The 17060-nt window shown below is 34.9% G+C and overlaps 1 protein-coding gene across 3 annotated transcripts in view; it reads left to right on the top strand.

The window, feature by feature from the left end:
• EPHA6 (EPH receptor A6) overlaps positions 1-17060 on the top strand; it is an 871253-nt gene that overhangs the window by 556747 nt on the left and 297446 nt on the right. The gene's annotated exons all lie outside the window — the stretch shown is intronic.

A 17060-nucleotide genomic window follows, 5' to 3' on the forward strand; every position in this document is an offset into this window, starting at 1 on the left:
TCTTGCACTTCCGTAACTTACTAGAAGCAAAGGAACATCACAAATAAATTTTTATTTCTTCTGAAGAAGTACAAGAACAGAAATAGAAGTCTGTCTTTTTCTATTCTATTGCTTCTGAGCAAATATAAGTTTGAAAAGGAGAGGTAACTCAATAGCCTGCCTGTATCCATTTTGACACCCTGGTAATTTCAGCATTATGTAGTCAATGAAAACTGCCATTATCATGAACCAACGGGAATAACTCCACAGTCTAAGAAAGGGTAAATTGAGTTTTAATTGGATTACAGATTCTGCACATTAGCCAGGACAGCATGTGCCAGAAATCCTGTTGAGCTATCCTTTCAAATGTTATAACCTCTAGCATGCTGTCACAAAATATACATATTTTCTGACTACTTATTTATTAAATAGATCTTTAGGTATGCAAAAATTATCATAATTTTAAAAGGCAATGGGCACATATATAAGCAACTTTTCAGAATGAGAATACTCCTTTATGGTTTATGAAGGCTATATTTTGCACATAGAAAATTGTTCTCATTTTATAGTCATTTATGCTTCGTACGTTTGAAGATGAAGATAACTTGAATATTTCCAAATAAGAACAAATCATACAGATTCTGTAAAAAGGGAACCATATTCATCCAATCAAAATTTTAGAAATCAATAATATTCTGGAAGATGATAATTGACATAATTTCCTTGTTTTAATGATAGAATAGATAATGTTACAAAGGAGTCTATTTTGTAAGAAAATGGCAATGATCCAGTGCTAATGGAGTTACTGCACATGTAGTAAACATGGAGTTGGAAGCCAGGGATTCCTAATTTATGCTCTGATTGTGATTTTCATTATGCTTGTGGCCAAGAAATTCAATTAATCTCCCTATGTTTCACACTTCACATTTACAAAAGGGAAATGAAGATATCAACTCTTCTAATGGGTTATAAAGATTAATTTTATAAACAGACCTAAAGATGAAAAGCACACTAAATCAGAATTAGAAATCATTTAAGAAAGAATTAAGGAAATATTTGACATATAATACAACATAGAACAAGTATACAATAGCATGGAAATTATATACCAACTAAATAAAAATCATATCTTTTCATAAGTAATGTATAGGCAACTAATCAAAAGCGTTAGAATAGCAAACATTTCAGAGCAAGCATAAAATAATTGATAGGATTAAAACTGTTTCCAACTATGTCTTCATATTGTAACTGTTCATTTTTTCTATATACATCTATAACATGATTTCTGCTTCCAAGTAAATGTTTTTGTAAAATTTATAACACCTTACAATAGAACTCTTAAAGTGCTAATTTCCTTCTTTATTAGGAATGTAAATACTGTTCATTAAGAAAAGCAAGATACAAAGAAATACATGTACAAATGATCCTAATTTTTGAATACAAATATCCCGCTATATTTGTGTGTATATGCATATATATATATGTGTATATATATATGATTATATAAATACAGAGAAATATGGAATGGAACAGAGTGTACACCATGCTGTCTCCAATATTGCTTGTTGAGTTGGAATGGTATGGGGAAGCAAGTATATGGATGGAAGCAAGGAAGAGAGAGGGAAGTAACAAGTTAGATGAACATGGATGGATGGATGAACAGATGGGTCTAAAATAGCTTTGCTTTTCCTCTCGTATCTAGTTGCCTATAAGCAACTAGAAATCCTGACAGAGGATTTTGTAAGCAAGTGATTAATTGAGAAGGCTCCCGGGAGGGGCGCCTGGGTGGCTCAGTTGGTTAAATAACTGCCTTAGGTTCAGGTAATGATCCTGGAGTCCCAGGATCAAGTCCTGCACTGGACTCCCTGCTCAGCACGAAGTCTCCTTCTCTCGTTGACCCTCTCCTCTCTCGTGTTCTCTCTCTCTCTCAAAAATAAATAAATAAATAAAATCTTAAAGCAAAAAAAAAGGGGGGGGCGGAGGGAGAGAAGCTTCTGGGAAAACCAGTAGAGAAGGGGGAACAAGACTCTGAAGAAAATGCCAGTCAAACTCAGAGTGACCAAGGTTAGTTCTGGAGTATAAATTACATCTCAGAGTTCATCCTGTAAAGAGAAAGAAGCTGAGCTAATGGGGTATACACAAAAAAAGTACCATGAGAGACTATGGACTCTGAAAAACAATCTGAGGGGTTTGAAGTGGCGGGGGGGTGGGAGGTTGGGGTACCAGGTGGTGGGTATTATAGAGGGCACAGCTTGCATGGAGCACTGGGTGTGGTGAAAAAATAATGAATAATGTTTTTCTGAAAATAAATAAATTGAAAAAAAAAAGCTAAAAATAAAAAGTATATGTATATATATACTTATACTCTCTCTCTCTCTCTCTCTATAATATATATATATATATCGGCACTATATGCTTTAGTAATGCATATGGAGGTATGTAAAGAAGGTGCCAGATACAAACCTTTACAGTCAGAAAAGCAAACGCTGGGGGAGTGGGAGCAGGAACACATAAATGTGATCCAAGAGGGTCTGGTGGCACACCAACTATTAACTAAGGTACTTCTGTGCTCAGCGAACTGTGAAAGAATTTTAAGCCTCGGCTCATTGTAATATTCATCTTCTCTTCAGTATTGGTGCATCAGTCTTTAAGGTATTCTAAACCTTCCATTTCCTTTTGATCAAAGTTACTTGGTATTGCTGACTCATAATCCACAAACGATCAATATTTATACCACTTTTTCAGGAATTCATGCTGTTTTTTATGTTCTGCTTAAGAATGTTATTCTGTAAATCAGGAAAGAAGTTAAGCTGCTTAGAATGTGGAACGTCTACAAATATCTGAGGTCAAACAACATAGCATTGTTATCAGTGACCTTTTCTCAGGGAATGTGTAATATTAGAAAAAAGTCGTGGCCTGGGTGTTCAAAAACTTGATTTCGGCTGAGATCTTAACTTTCTTAGTCCTGTTTTTTCATCTGTTAAAAAAAAAAGTGTCTAGAAAGATAATCTCTAGTTCTAGCTGTTTCAGAATGTACATCCATACAATTTATAGATACGTTATCCCAAATAACGATAGTTTTGCATTTATGAAATTCAATGCACACACATACATATTTAAAAAATACTTTATCACAGGGAATAGTATTCTTCACATTATAATTATACATAAAAATTAAGAATTTAAATTGTCTTCTGTCTCTGTGTGATAAGAAGGGTATGGAGAATAAAACATATTGCTTGTTGATTATAACTAATTAGATATTATCTGTTCAGTTCATTATACCCCCCAATTCTTAGTTACATTTTTCATATTCAAAGTGTTTCATTTTTATTCACTCAAGTGAATAAACTTTGAACATGAAAAGACACTTCAAATAATGAAGAAAGTCAGATATTTACCAAAAAAATCCTTACATATTTACTTACTAACAAAGAAGAGTTTACTCATAATGAGGGAACTGTTAAAAAAAAAAAAAAGGCAATTTGGGTGATAAAAACATGATTTATTTACCACTTTGAGAAGTGGACAATCTCAGAGAACTGTAAAACGGCAGAAGGCGGGAAACTTTTATAGGTTAAAGAATAAGAACAAAGAAGAAAAATTGAAAATATCTGATTGACTGAGACCACATATTTAATCTTATTTGGGATGCAAAGGAAGGAGGAAAGAAGTATAGAGTAGGCTTGGCATTTGGGGACTGGCTGACAGGATACACTGCAGTTTTGGTCAAACAGAATTTTTAAGAATACAAAAATCATATTCAGTTTGCTGATGTGGCACCCCAGGTAGGAGCAACTCTATCTTGGGCCTAGAATGTTATTTCAGTAAAACTAAAACATTATTTGTTTCCACCACCTCAGTCTCCACCTCTAAAATCTACAAACCTTCTTGTAGTCACAAAATACTGAAAAGTCCATTGAGTATCCAACATGCCCTTTCCTTATCTCTACTCTTCCCTCTCTCTTTATCTTTTTGTTCTCATTCTTAATATTTTCCCTCTCTTTTTCTCTGCCCACAGCACTTTTCTTTCTCCTGCTTCTTTGTTCTTTTATTTTATTTATCAAAGTTAATCTTTTTCTTTTAAAAATGTATTTGAGAGAGAGAGCATAAGCAGGAGGGGCAGAGAGTCTCAAGCAGACTCTGTGGTGAGCCAGACATGGGGCCAAAATCAAGAGTCAGATGCTTAACTAGATGCACCATCTAGGCACTCCTTGAAGTTAGTCTTCATTAGAGTCATTTATGTATATTTCCAACTCTCTCACTAGTGTGTGTGTCTCTGAAGAAAGACCGTTTTCTTGTTTGTCTTTGTCACCCAATGCTCAGTCAGTGTCTAACACTGAAATACTATTTGCTTTCAGTCATCCTAAACAAATTAGTAAAAATCTACTCCTTCTTCAGAACTCATTCATAGGAAATTGAGAAAAGTCACCCAGCCACTGTGAAATTACCTGAGCAATTGAAAAACAAAAACAAAAACAAAACAAACAAGCAAAAAAACAGAGAAAGACACCAGAACTCCCTATTTCTACCTCTTCATAATAAAGACCCATACACATGTGTCCATCAGCTAAAAAGATGTTATTTTAGTAAGTAGAATGTCAGTCCAGGAGGCCAGGGATTTCCTCTCTACTTTCACATCCCCAGCATCCAGAGAGGTGCACAGTTAATAATTCATGGACAACAATAGTTAGCTTGTTACACTGCTAGGTACTTTTAAAAGTGTTTTTTCATGGATTGAATAATTCAGTCCAAATAACAACACTTTGAGATAATAAATACTATTCCTCTTCCCATTTTGCAGATGAGGGAACTAAAGCACAACAAAGGTATGTAACTTTATCAAAATCACACAGCCAGTAAGGAGTTGTTAATGCTGGCCTCGGTATTGCATCACAATTGGAAGTCTCAAAAAAATCAGTGCTTTCTGCTGATGCTGATTTTCTGGGTTCCCTGAGGCCAAACACTTCATTACTCTCCAATGCCCATTTTGCATCTGTAAAATGGCAGCCATAAAACATACCTATTTCACCCGGGTGCTGTACAACTCCACTAATTACCAACTGGTAGCTCATTTTGCAAACATGAACCCCCGTAACAGTTCATTATTCTTACATCCAGTATTTAAAGACACTGTGACTGGTAAAGTCTTTTCCTTAAAAGTTCTCTTGTTAATTTTTACCAGAGTCAGCAGTTTTTAGATTTTTGTTCAAGAGAACTCATCATGAGAAAGGAATCATTTCTTATGTTTACATGGTCAATATTATCTACATAAAATAATTAACGTATCTGCCACTGTTTCACCTAGTTTACCAATAAAGTATCTGTTAGTTTTGTATAAAATTTTATAAATTCATATCATCAGAACAATGTATTGTTTTTAAAAAATAGGGAGAGGAGATTTGTAGGAAATTTTTAATTACGGGAAATACTTTCATATCCCAGGGGTGATTTTAGGTAGCCTCTTTTGAGAGAAGTTTGCATTCATGGTGTCCTTTATGAAGTCACATACTTCTCTATACCAAACTTTATACAAGTCTCTTTCTTTCTCCCCTCCTGTCTTATTCTACTGTTTCAAGATAGTTTTTCCCCAGATAATAATTCAATAAATTTTGCTCTTTTTTCCTAGGGTTATAAAAATCAGTAAATGTGCATCTTTACTTGATTAAAAATATATGAAGAAATTACTGAAGAAATAATCAACTGAAGAAAGAAAAAAGAATTTTCCTTTTTAAGAAAAAAAATGCTCAATGTACATCTCTCATTTTCTTTTGTTGAATTCCCTTCACTTGGGTGTTTGCCCAAGGAAAGAAGAGAACTTTCTCTTCACTTCCATGAATGCTACTCTTACCTTCATCTACTCTTTGGGTACAGAAATATACCTCCTCCATTTTTTGCACCCTATTTTCCCTGTGGTCATCTAAAAGTTGTACTTTTTTTTTTAAAGACTTTATTTACTTATTTGAGAGAGAGTGTGTGTGCAGAGTGAGAGAGAGAGGAAGCACGAGCAGGAGGAGGGGCAGAGGGAGAAGCAGATTCCCCACTGAGGAGAGCTCTACGTGGGGCTTGATTCCTAGGACACTGGGATCATGACCAGAGTGGAAGGCAGGTGCTTAACTGACTGAGCCACCCAGGGACATCTAACTTGCACATTTTGCAATCCAAGTGTAAATTTGCATGTAAACCTAAGTGTGGTTATTACACGTGAACTAAGGAAAATGGGATTGAGGAGGGCTCAAGGATCACCTGGAACACGAGGAGCTTTTTGAAATGTGGATGATAACTCAGTCGACTGGAGGTGGGTTGACAGCATGCAGAACAGAATGAGGATTTACATCAGGAACAGTTTCCCAGGGAATGCTAGCAGTGCTGCTCCAAGGACCAAGCTTTGAATTTTAAGTCTTCAAAGGCCGATTTTCTGTTACCTCACTTTATCAAGTGTGTAGAGAAGGAAAATAATCACAACGCTTTAAACATACCATGAACTTAAACATGCACCATCTTTATAACTAGCTAAGACCTCTTTAGGTGCTATATGATGCATATGATATTAGAACCTAAAATATTAGTTTGAAGCAAAATGCAGTAAATAAAGGACCAAGTCAGTTTCAGATACAGTCGAGTACTTCTAATGAAAATCAGGAAATTCCTGAGCTATTAAATAAAGTTCTGTGGGGTTGTTTTTTTTTTTTTTCCTTTCTTTTTTGTAATCCTTATTTGGTTGCAATGTCCACCACAGAGAAATTGGATATGGGCATTTGGTACTAATTAAAACAACATTACCTGATAGAAAATGGACAACAAGGGAATTTACAGATACAAATACTCATTATGGAGATTTCATAGCCAATTTCCGTGTTGTGCAGCCAACACCACACTGCATAGAAGCCTGTCTAGTTTAGTGAGCCCAGGGAGTCCCACAGTGCCTGGAGCAGAGATTCTCGTGAAAAGCAAGCCTGGGACTGGTGCCAGTACAACATCAAAATCAGCATCTATATGGTTTTCACATATCAAAATAGAAATTTAAAAGATATTTACACTATTCCATCAAGCACAGAGTCTGCAAGTATATGAAAATTGCCAAGTGTCTACTAACTATTCTAGCTTTATATTATCTCCATCTTCCTAAGAGTTCCACTATCTTTATCTTTTGTTTGTTTTGAGAAATGGATTCATTTGAAATGACAGAAGCTGGGGCTTAGTATGTGGAAGTTTTGGTACCTCCCCATAAAAGGAAAAAATTAAGTGGGGAGAACAAAGTACTCTAACTATAGACTTCATTCAAAACTTTAGCATATACCTCAATCTATAGACTGAAATGATGATCATAAACAAAATAAGTGTCAAAAATGTATGTTCTTTTTCTGAGAACAATAAAACAATACTCCTTCCATCATGCTCAAAGGGCCTGGGCTTCTTTCGGTGAAATACAGTCACCAGAAGAGTAGTCACAGCCTGATGTTCTGTGTAGTATGAGATAAAGTTGCACATTCATTAACCACGCTTCTGCCAAACTTATGTGTTACAGTTCAATCAGCTCTAAGGTCCATGTTTTAATTCCATTTCACATTTTAAAGTCAAGAGTCAGTTGCTTTAGGTACAGTAATACTCCTGGCCCTCCCCTTCTTAAACTGTTTCCTCATCACTTTTCCTGAATTTCATGTCTTTCTTTTTAGATGAGGTTAGGGTAAACTAAGTGTTTTCCAACTCTGAAGTCCCATGATTACGTAAGCTTATTATGTTTAGTGTGTCTTGCTTTGCTGTGCAAGGAGATAGTAGATAATCAAGTAAGAGTAATGAAAAAATGAGGGATTTAATGTTTCCTATGAAATATTTGAAAAATTATAGGAAAGTATGTAAAAACTTTAAGGATGAAAGAATCATCCAATCTCTTCAACAATCCATTTATTACAACCAAGTTTTATATTTCTAAGAAAAAAGAAAAATATTACTATTTAAAAATGATTAATTAATGACATGAATTTCCACCTTCTCTTAGAAGTTATTGTTAAGAAGGAAGAAATAATGCAGTATAACATATAGCTTTGAATAGAGGTTATAAAACCTGCTACAATATCAAATTATCAGAGCATAACAAATGTCCCTTTGAGTTGGAGGTGGGGATAAGGTGGTGGGAAGGATTGCTAGAAACTATTCTGGGTAAAATATTTGGACTGATGCCTGCCAAAAATCAGTGTAGTCTTAGAGCATGCAAAAATAGTATTTTTCTTTTATATTTACATTCCTTCAGAAAATCCCTTGTGGGACACAAATTCAAACTTCCTCTAAATTTCTGATCTAGTTTGGTAAAAATCAGGCAAAAAATTTCACTGACAGACACCAGTTTTTCTAATGCAGTGTCTCCTTGAATTCATATTGTATTCAGCCTTCAAAGAACTACTCTTACATTAGTGGAAAATGCAAATAAATGTTTCTACTTTTGAAAATTAAATATGTAAGTCAGACATCTACCTTTCCATCCTAAAATGTTGAAAGAGTAAATACTACTATATAATGCCTTAGCTAAATCTTGCCAGCTTTTCTAATATAAATTTCAAGTTAAGAGCTGCTATTATATTGTGTTATCTAACCCTTAGCAAGTTTTTCCTTGATCACTGGCCTTATTAAAATGTTGACTGAATCATATTCCCTGGGGAAGAATGCAAGATTTGCTTATTTTAAATGGAGTTAAAAATACAACCTTATTTTTGCTTGTTCTTTAAACAATTACAGTGTGAGGCCAGAAGTACAAACATAATTGCCAATTTATAAATTTACCCTTTCTCTTCTGATAGTCTACTCCTACTCACTTTCATCCAGCAGTTAATAAGAAACCTGTAATCATATGAAAGAAAGATCACGTGGAGTTATCTTGAGCTATTTCCTAAAAGATGGGATGGCAGTTTACAGACTGCATTGTTTGGTTTCATTTTCCTTGAGGGATTTATTCAGGGAATACACCCAGAGGAAATATAGACCATACAGAGGGTAAGGCAGAATAGCAACTTGTCTTGGTAGCCGATCAGGAATTTGGTGGGCTTTCTGCCCAGAAATAGCTCACTTCAATAAATACTTTTGTGAAGAGTGTGTACATGTTTTTAAACTATACATTTTAAGCACCATTTTTATTAGCTCTGTGTATTTGGAAATCTTGTCATATTATAAAGAAAATTTAACCTTTTTATAAAAATTTTTTGTAAGAAATATGTAAGCTGCTCTGGGCCTCTGCTGCTTCACTTGATTTGCAGATTTTTTACTGCCAGAGGGGAAGTCTAACTTTCAAGATTTGTAGTGTATCCAGAGTTAGGAAACCAGACCTTATTTACTGCAAGACCTACATTTGATTTCTGTCAGATAAATTAGAAAAATAAAAAAGAGTTGGAAGCTAAAATGTGCACATTTCTGACCCTTGAAACTTTCAATCTTGACTGAAGGTAGAGAACAAAATCTTGGTGTTAATAACTAAGTTAGATTATGAAAAAAAAATACTGACATTTATTGAATACACTACCTATATTAACTAATTTTAAGACACATTAATTAGCTGCTAGCTAAAGAGAGACACCTACCTACTTCATGAGTACCACTTAGATTTTAGCCTCCACCTGGCCACTTAATAAGAAACTGTAATAAAAATATATTTAGATATTGATAAAACATTAAGAGCAACTAGACTATTATTTAGTTCATTTTTCTTCTATTCCTTATTTAGTTTTTGTGTCTCTTCGGTCAATTCACCCTGATATTGTGAAATAAAATATTTGACCCATGAGAACAAAAGTGTATTATAATTTTAAAAAAATAAAGCAATTGAAATGAAACTGAACTGGGTAGTTCTACTACCAACTCTGCCTCTAAGTAGTTGTAGACCTTGGACAAGCCCTTAAACTTCTTAATTTCCATTGGTCAACTTCAAAATGGCCTTATGATATTCTTTTAAAACTTCCTTTCAGCTGTTTGGCAATCAAAGGACATCATACTCTATCATCATAGTGGATTTTGGCAGACCTGTGTTTGAATTCAGGCTTTGACACTAATTCACTGTATGACCATAGCAATTACTATTTCCCTAAACTTGAATTTTCTCATCTGTTAAGAGAGAAATGATAACAACCAAATAAGCTACTATGAAGGATAGATTAAATAATAATTTTAAATATAAACCATATTACTACTTAGAAAGAATAGGCATTCAATACATTTACCATAGTAAAATTGGTATTAGATAAAATATTGGCAACAGTTTGGGTTTTAAATGGTTTCAGTCCCTGCACTAAGATCCTTTAAATATTTGTTACCCAAACAGAATGATACCTTATCCAAACAGCACCAAAAGAATTATTCAGTTCTATAGATACTATGGTAATAAGCCAAAGAGTTATAAGTTCTTTAAAAAAAAAACCATCCACGTTAATGTTAACCAGTTGATACCATCCCATAATATTATTGTATTTTCACTGCAGAAGTTTTAGTATAAGCATTTTAATGTGATAACATTTTAATTTGGAAATCACAAAATCACTTTCTTAACATGTGAATTTACAAAGATCTTGGACTGTAAAATATTTGACATTAAATAAGAAACAATTTTTTTCTTACAAATTAGATATAAAGGTATAGTAGTATAGCCAGAAAGATGGAAAAATAGTTGTATTATGATTATGCTTTCCAAATATATATTAAATATATTGATGACAACTAAGGCTATATTTTGATACAGAATTTGTGCTCTTCTATTTAAGACAAGTTTTTTATATATGAGAACAATCCTTTAAGCATGATGTTCTATTTATTTTGGTAGATTTTATTATTTCATTGCTATCTAGTTGGGGTACATTACTCTAACATGTCCATTTTTCATATTTTCCCTCCTGGTTCTCTTTTCTTCTTTGTCTTTCTTCTTACTCCATAAAGGCCAAAGTAGATTATGTGGAAAATACATGACAACTGAACATTCTCTTTCCCTCTTCTACCATCCTTGAAATAGCAGTCTTCTCTCTTTATTTATTAATCATTTTTGAAAATAGACAGATATCAAAAAGTAGGCAATATTGTGGTAAATAAAGATTTTTGCAAAGGGGTTTCCAAACTGAACACATGAAAATACTCTTAGCATTGCAGAATTTAAAAATATGGTCATTGGGGCACCTGGGTGGCTCAGTGGGTTAAAGCCTCTGCCTTCGGCTCAGGTCATGATCTCAGGGTCTTGGATCGAGTCCCGCATGGGGCTCTCTGCTCAGCAGGGAGCCTGTCTCCCTCTCTCTTTCTCTGCCTGCCTCTCTGCCTTCTTGTGATCTCTGTCAAATAAATAAATAAAATCTTTTAAAAAAATAAAAATAAAAATATGGTCATTATGGCAAATTTAACCTGATATATATTAGCACGCTAGACCCAGAATAATTGTGGCTACTGTAACATTGGCCAAGACCACAATACAGGTATCCTGAATGCAAGGCTAGATCTGCTCTAATATTCCATATTGTTTCAGAAAGCACCATCACTTAGAAGATGTTATTTAGTAGGCTAACCTTCTCGGGAAAGATACTGAACACTAACCTCATCTAAAGATCAACACTATTAGTTTTCTGTTACTCTATAACAAATTACCCAAATGCTTAGCACCTTATAGTAATGGATATGTATTATCTCACATACCAACCAAGAATCAGAAATCCAAGAGTAACTCAGCTGCATAGTTCTGTCTCAAGGTCTTCCATGGAATTGTAGTCAAGCTATTTTGGGCTGCAGTCAGCTGAAACTGAGGCTAGGGGATCTTTTTTCAAGCTCATTCATATGAGAAGAAACTTCCCCTGTTCATCAGGTGGGCTTGATCACATGTGAAAAAGAGTGCAATATCTTTTATAATCTAATTTTAGCAGTTACTATCACCTTTGTCATATTCTATTGGTCATACAGACCAACCCTGGCAAAACATGGTAGGCGACTGCATAATGGTGTGAACACTAGAAGAGGGGGATCGTTAGGGTCAATCTTAGAAGCTGGCCACTGTATCCGTCTTCTCAGAAGGATCTGTGGTGCTTTAATTTGGCTTCAACAAAATATTGTCTCAAGGAAATGCTATGTAGCTATTCTGAAATACCATGGCTTTTAAACATACTCTGGGTGGTTCAATGATATGGCCATTTCATTTTTCAGAACTTTATTAGAAGATTGTACTATGCTATTCAAAATTCAACATACAAAAGCCCAACTTCAGGGGCGCCTGGGTGGCTCAGTGGGTTAAACCGCTGCCTTTGGCTCAGGTCATGATCCCAGGGTCCTGGGATTGAGTCCCGCATCGGGCTCTCTGCTGAGCGGAGAGCCTGCTTTCCTCTCTCTCTCTCTCTCTCTGCCTGCCTCTCTGCCTACTTGTGATCTCTGTCTGTCAAATAAATAAATAAATAATCTTAAAAAAAAAAAAGCCCAACTTCATACATATAACAGATCTCTTTTTTTCCCAAGTAATTCAATCATGTCATTAAAATAGCCATGTAGTTGTTTTTCTTTCTTTAAAGTAAAAGTAAAATAAAAAACCTAACTACATTTCCAAGTAAACTAACCCATTCATAATCCTCATGACGAAGCTTAAGCAGAAAAACTTATACCTTTGGCCTTATAGTCAGCTATAATTAAGGCTATATGTTGCTTTGACTCTTGCAAAAACTTAATGATTTCTGATAGTTTAAGTAGACCAGATCCCATGAAAGCACAATTCCCTTGGCCATACAAAAGGATAAAATTCCCCTTAGAAACAACAGAAGTCTTCTCTCACTATATAAATACTCCTGGATAATAAAGATATAGAGGAAAGTAGTTAATGTTTTGTAAATAATTTAAAATTTTAATTTATGAAAGAGAGCTCTAAACTTGATTTTATGAACCAAAACAGTACCTTTTCAGGTCATTAAAAAAACAAAATATTTGAACTTTTTCCCAAATAAGTATTAATTAAAATATCAAAAAATGTATCAAGTGTTGTGCCACATAGTTTTATAAGGAACCATGGAAGATTAGGAGATGAACTTATAGTATGGAAAAAAATGGGCAAAAATGTTGCATGAATATGGGTATTTGTGTGCGTGTGTGTGTGTGTAAATGTAAAATTAAATCAAGAAAGGTCATTTCCCAGGAAATTTATATCTAGATTTGTATTACCTGATATATTCAAATAAATGTCTTAATAAAGGCAAGGCTAAAAACTGAGCATTTCTCTGCTTCAACCAATCCTCTAAACTGATATTTGGCTCATCTTTTCTAATTATTAATCAGTGCATCTCTTCACAAAGAAATTTTGTTTGAGAAAATGCCTTACTTTCTTAATTTAGAAAGATACTTAACATCCTCAAGAAATGCATCAGACCTCTAAAATTTCGAAAAAAAAAAAATAATTACTACAAAAGTGCTTTGGGACTTAAACTATTACAGAAGAACTCTTTCAGCTTATTCCCGCATAGTAAGCGGTGTGTAGTAAGCTGCTTCATTTCCCGGCTCTGCTATTATTATCCTGATTCCTCAGGGGAAAGCTTAAGTGTCTTAGATTCTCAAATGAGGGGGAAAAAACCTAAGTCTGTTATCTGCTTCAAATAAGTAGAAATAATTATGAGGCTTCTCTGACCAGATATAATTTTTTCCTTGGAGAATAAAGCAAGGCCCTTTGCAACAGCCATTATTAATGACACTGATATAATTACTATTTGAAAAAAGGAAATCTGCCCAGGAAAATCAATTATAAACCACCAAATGTTCCTTGGACTTTTTCAGAGAGGTTCTCTGCCTATTGTCCCTCATGACCTCTCCATTAAGAGAATGGCTGGCTCTACTGCTAATGGTTGCCTTCAATTATTTACAGGGGATTTCTAAGCTTTGGTATTTCATATTAAAATGGCCTGAAGAGCATTTCCTGATTGTCTTTTTTGCAGAACAGAGAAGTCACTCTGGGGAAAGCAGTAATCCAGATGGTTTTGCTCTAAAAAAGATGACTCGGAACCCTCTCCAATTAGCACTGCTTTTCGTGCGAACATTGGTTCTCATAAAATGAAGCAAACAATGTATGATGATGTTACTGTCACTGAAAAGTTACAGGAACAATGGTTAAAATAGTCTTTAGGAGTAGTTACCTGTAATCTATGTTGTGTCAGCGTTTATCAACTCTGTTGTTTTTTTTTTTAAAGATTTTATTCATTTATTTGACAGACAGAGATTGCAAGTAGGCAGAGGGGCAGGCAGAGAGAGAGGAGGAAGCAGGCTCCCCGCTGAGCAGAGAGCCCAATGCGGGGCTCGATCCCAGGACCCTGAGATCATGACCTGAGCTGAAGGCAGCGGCTTAACCCACTGAGCCACCTAGGTGCCCCTATCAACTCTGTTTTTAACTGGTCACACTGAACCAGTCTCAGCATCAGCTCAGTGTCCCATTACCATCACATCTCTCAGTGCGACTGGTGGGTTGTAATTGTTTTGTCTATCCTTTGCCACCTTGAAGTTTGTAAAATTAATGCACAATTTGCAACAAAGACAAACTGTATAAAGTGATATAAAATACACCCTTGTCATGCTACATTTGAGATCAAGATATGACTTTGTTAAAGGGCCAAAGAAACTTGAACTCCTTCCTTTGTAATGGTCACCAACTTGATCATATACATCTTTCAATTACAAATCCTACCATGTTTTTTGACAAAGCCTTTTGACAAAGGCTATAGACAGGAGGTATTTTTTATTTGTTTGTTTTATTAGATGAACTTATTAAGGAAGTGGTCTTTCGATTGAATAAGATCTGGGACTTATAGGAAATTCATTTAAGGTGTTTATTTGTAGCAGACCACAAAAAGACATTTCAAAAGACATTCACGTATAGTCTCTGATCTCTATCCGTTGTTAAATTAGATGATCGGAAACAAAGTGTCTGCAACGCAATATATAAGCCCATATTCTGCCTTCAAAACAACATTGGTGACGTTATTTTCTACTGATTTATTCAATAGTCTTTATTTTTTAAAGCACTCATATTTTTACTTGAGTAATATTTGAGGAAAAATCTAACTTTCTAACTTTAGTGTTACCTTGTTTCTTGTTAAAAGATAAAATCTATTTCTCAATTTCACTTAATTGCACAACTTTCGAACCCAATTTTTGGTCCAAGTATTGTAATCTGCAGAATACAGAAATCAAAAATACCCACTTCTTTTTTATTCTTACAAATGAGCATTTTACCCTGTATCAATATTTTGTTTCAATAAAGGACAATGTGACAAACAAAGATAGAAAATGGAAAAAAGGAACTAAAATATATTGTATGCCCCTGAGCTACACATTTTTGCAACCTGTCTGACAGCAAATCCAGAATTTCTTCTTTCACACCATGCTGTACCCTGAACATTAAATCCAAGAATCTTTTGCAGCTAAAGTTACATTAGAATTTAGAGTCAAGTGATTTTCTGTTATAAAAATCCTTTGTGGATACAACTTTAAATAATTAAGGAGATAAAACATTTTCGTTTTTGGCTTAAGTACCAGCCCACAACTGTGAGACACTTAATATTAACAACTGTGGCAAAATGGGAAGACAAAAGCCTTCTAGGCAAAAAGAACACTTCTGTGAAAACCCAAGACAGAAAAGAAACCCAAGGAAGTTGTCACGTTCCGGGAAGAGACAGTTCACTAAGCTTGAATACAGAAAGGGGGGAAGAGGAGTGGGACTGCAACAGTGCAGAAGCAAGCCAGCTCCCCCTGGCCCTCTTCTCCTTCCTTTCCTCATTCAACAGATATCTATCAAACATTGACATGTGGTGCTGTTTAGCACCGCAGATTCAGGTTAAGGATGATATTAAATATTTTAAGTGGTGGGGTGCCTGGTTGGCTCAGAGGGTTAAAGCCTCTGCCTTCGGCTCAGGTCATGATCCCAGGGTCTTGGGAGCAAGCCCCACATCGAGCTCTCTGCTCGGCAGGGATCCTGCTTCCTTCTCTCTCTCTCTGCCTGCCTCTCTGCCTACTTGTCATCTCTGTCTGTCAAATAAATAAATAAAATCTTTTTAATAAATAAATAAATATTTTAAGTGGTGCTTTATTATATTTGATTAAATATGCTTAAGATATAATTAACTGTCATTAGAAATGTCATGTCTTTCACATTTATAGAATATCTTTATGTCTTTCATTAATACCATTTAAACTTAAAATCAGTTATAGTTCCCATATATTTTTCATTACAATTTTATTTTATTTTAAACATATGTCAGTTGCCAAGTAAGGAAGATTTTTGCAGGGACAAAAGGGAATTGCAAGTTACCGTAGACCTTTCTGTGACCCTGCTTGTCTCCATGTGTTAGATTGTGAGTCATCTTGAAATCATGTCTGATGCAGCTTTGCATCTCCAGCATCTAGTACTTGACCAAATATAATGTAATGATTCAATAAAAGTTTAGATATAAGTGATTGTATGAAGAAATGATTTGTTACTCATAAACTCCTACTTTTTTTTTTCTGCTATGTTTTTGGGGATTCTATTGAAAAAAGGCTTTATGTCAGTCTCAGGAGAAAGTGACTTACTATTTTCTAGAATGATGGCAGACTAAGTATTCCTAAAGGATCTTCTTGGCAAAATAAGTAGGTATATAATAACACATACTCTCAATGTTTATTTTGGTCTCACAAAAGCTAAAGGAAAAATTCAAGTATTTGTTTTTTCCTGTCCAAAATAGTAGTAATAATAACAATAATTATAGTCTGAGAGTGCAGGAGAAGCACACTGTCAGTCTGGTATGATGGGCTTTCTCAGAGAGAAGATTTCTCAGTATTCTAAAAGCACCATTATAAAAATTAGAGTATTAGGCCAACAGCTAAGAGGGGGCACTCATTCTGGGTTTCCTGCACTGAGCCAAGATGCTCAAGGAAAACTGAAGTGGCACCATTTCATCAGCAGCCCCCTGCGACTCATAGACATACAAGAAAATCCTCTCTGGAGAAAATGTAGGACTCAATGACACCACAGACTATGAAGAGGCAATAATATCATAATCAAAGAACACCAAGCACAAGAGAAAGCAAGAAGACATGAATGAGTCATCAGAAACAGTCAGCAACAG

This window comes from Neovison vison, chromosome 6 (assembly GCF_020171115.1).
Source record: "Neovison vison isolate M4711 chromosome 6, ASM_NN_V1, whole genome shotgun sequence".
In the NCBI taxonomy this organism is placed as follows: domain Eukaryota; kingdom Metazoa; phylum Chordata; class Mammalia; order Carnivora; family Mustelidae; genus Neogale; species Neogale vison.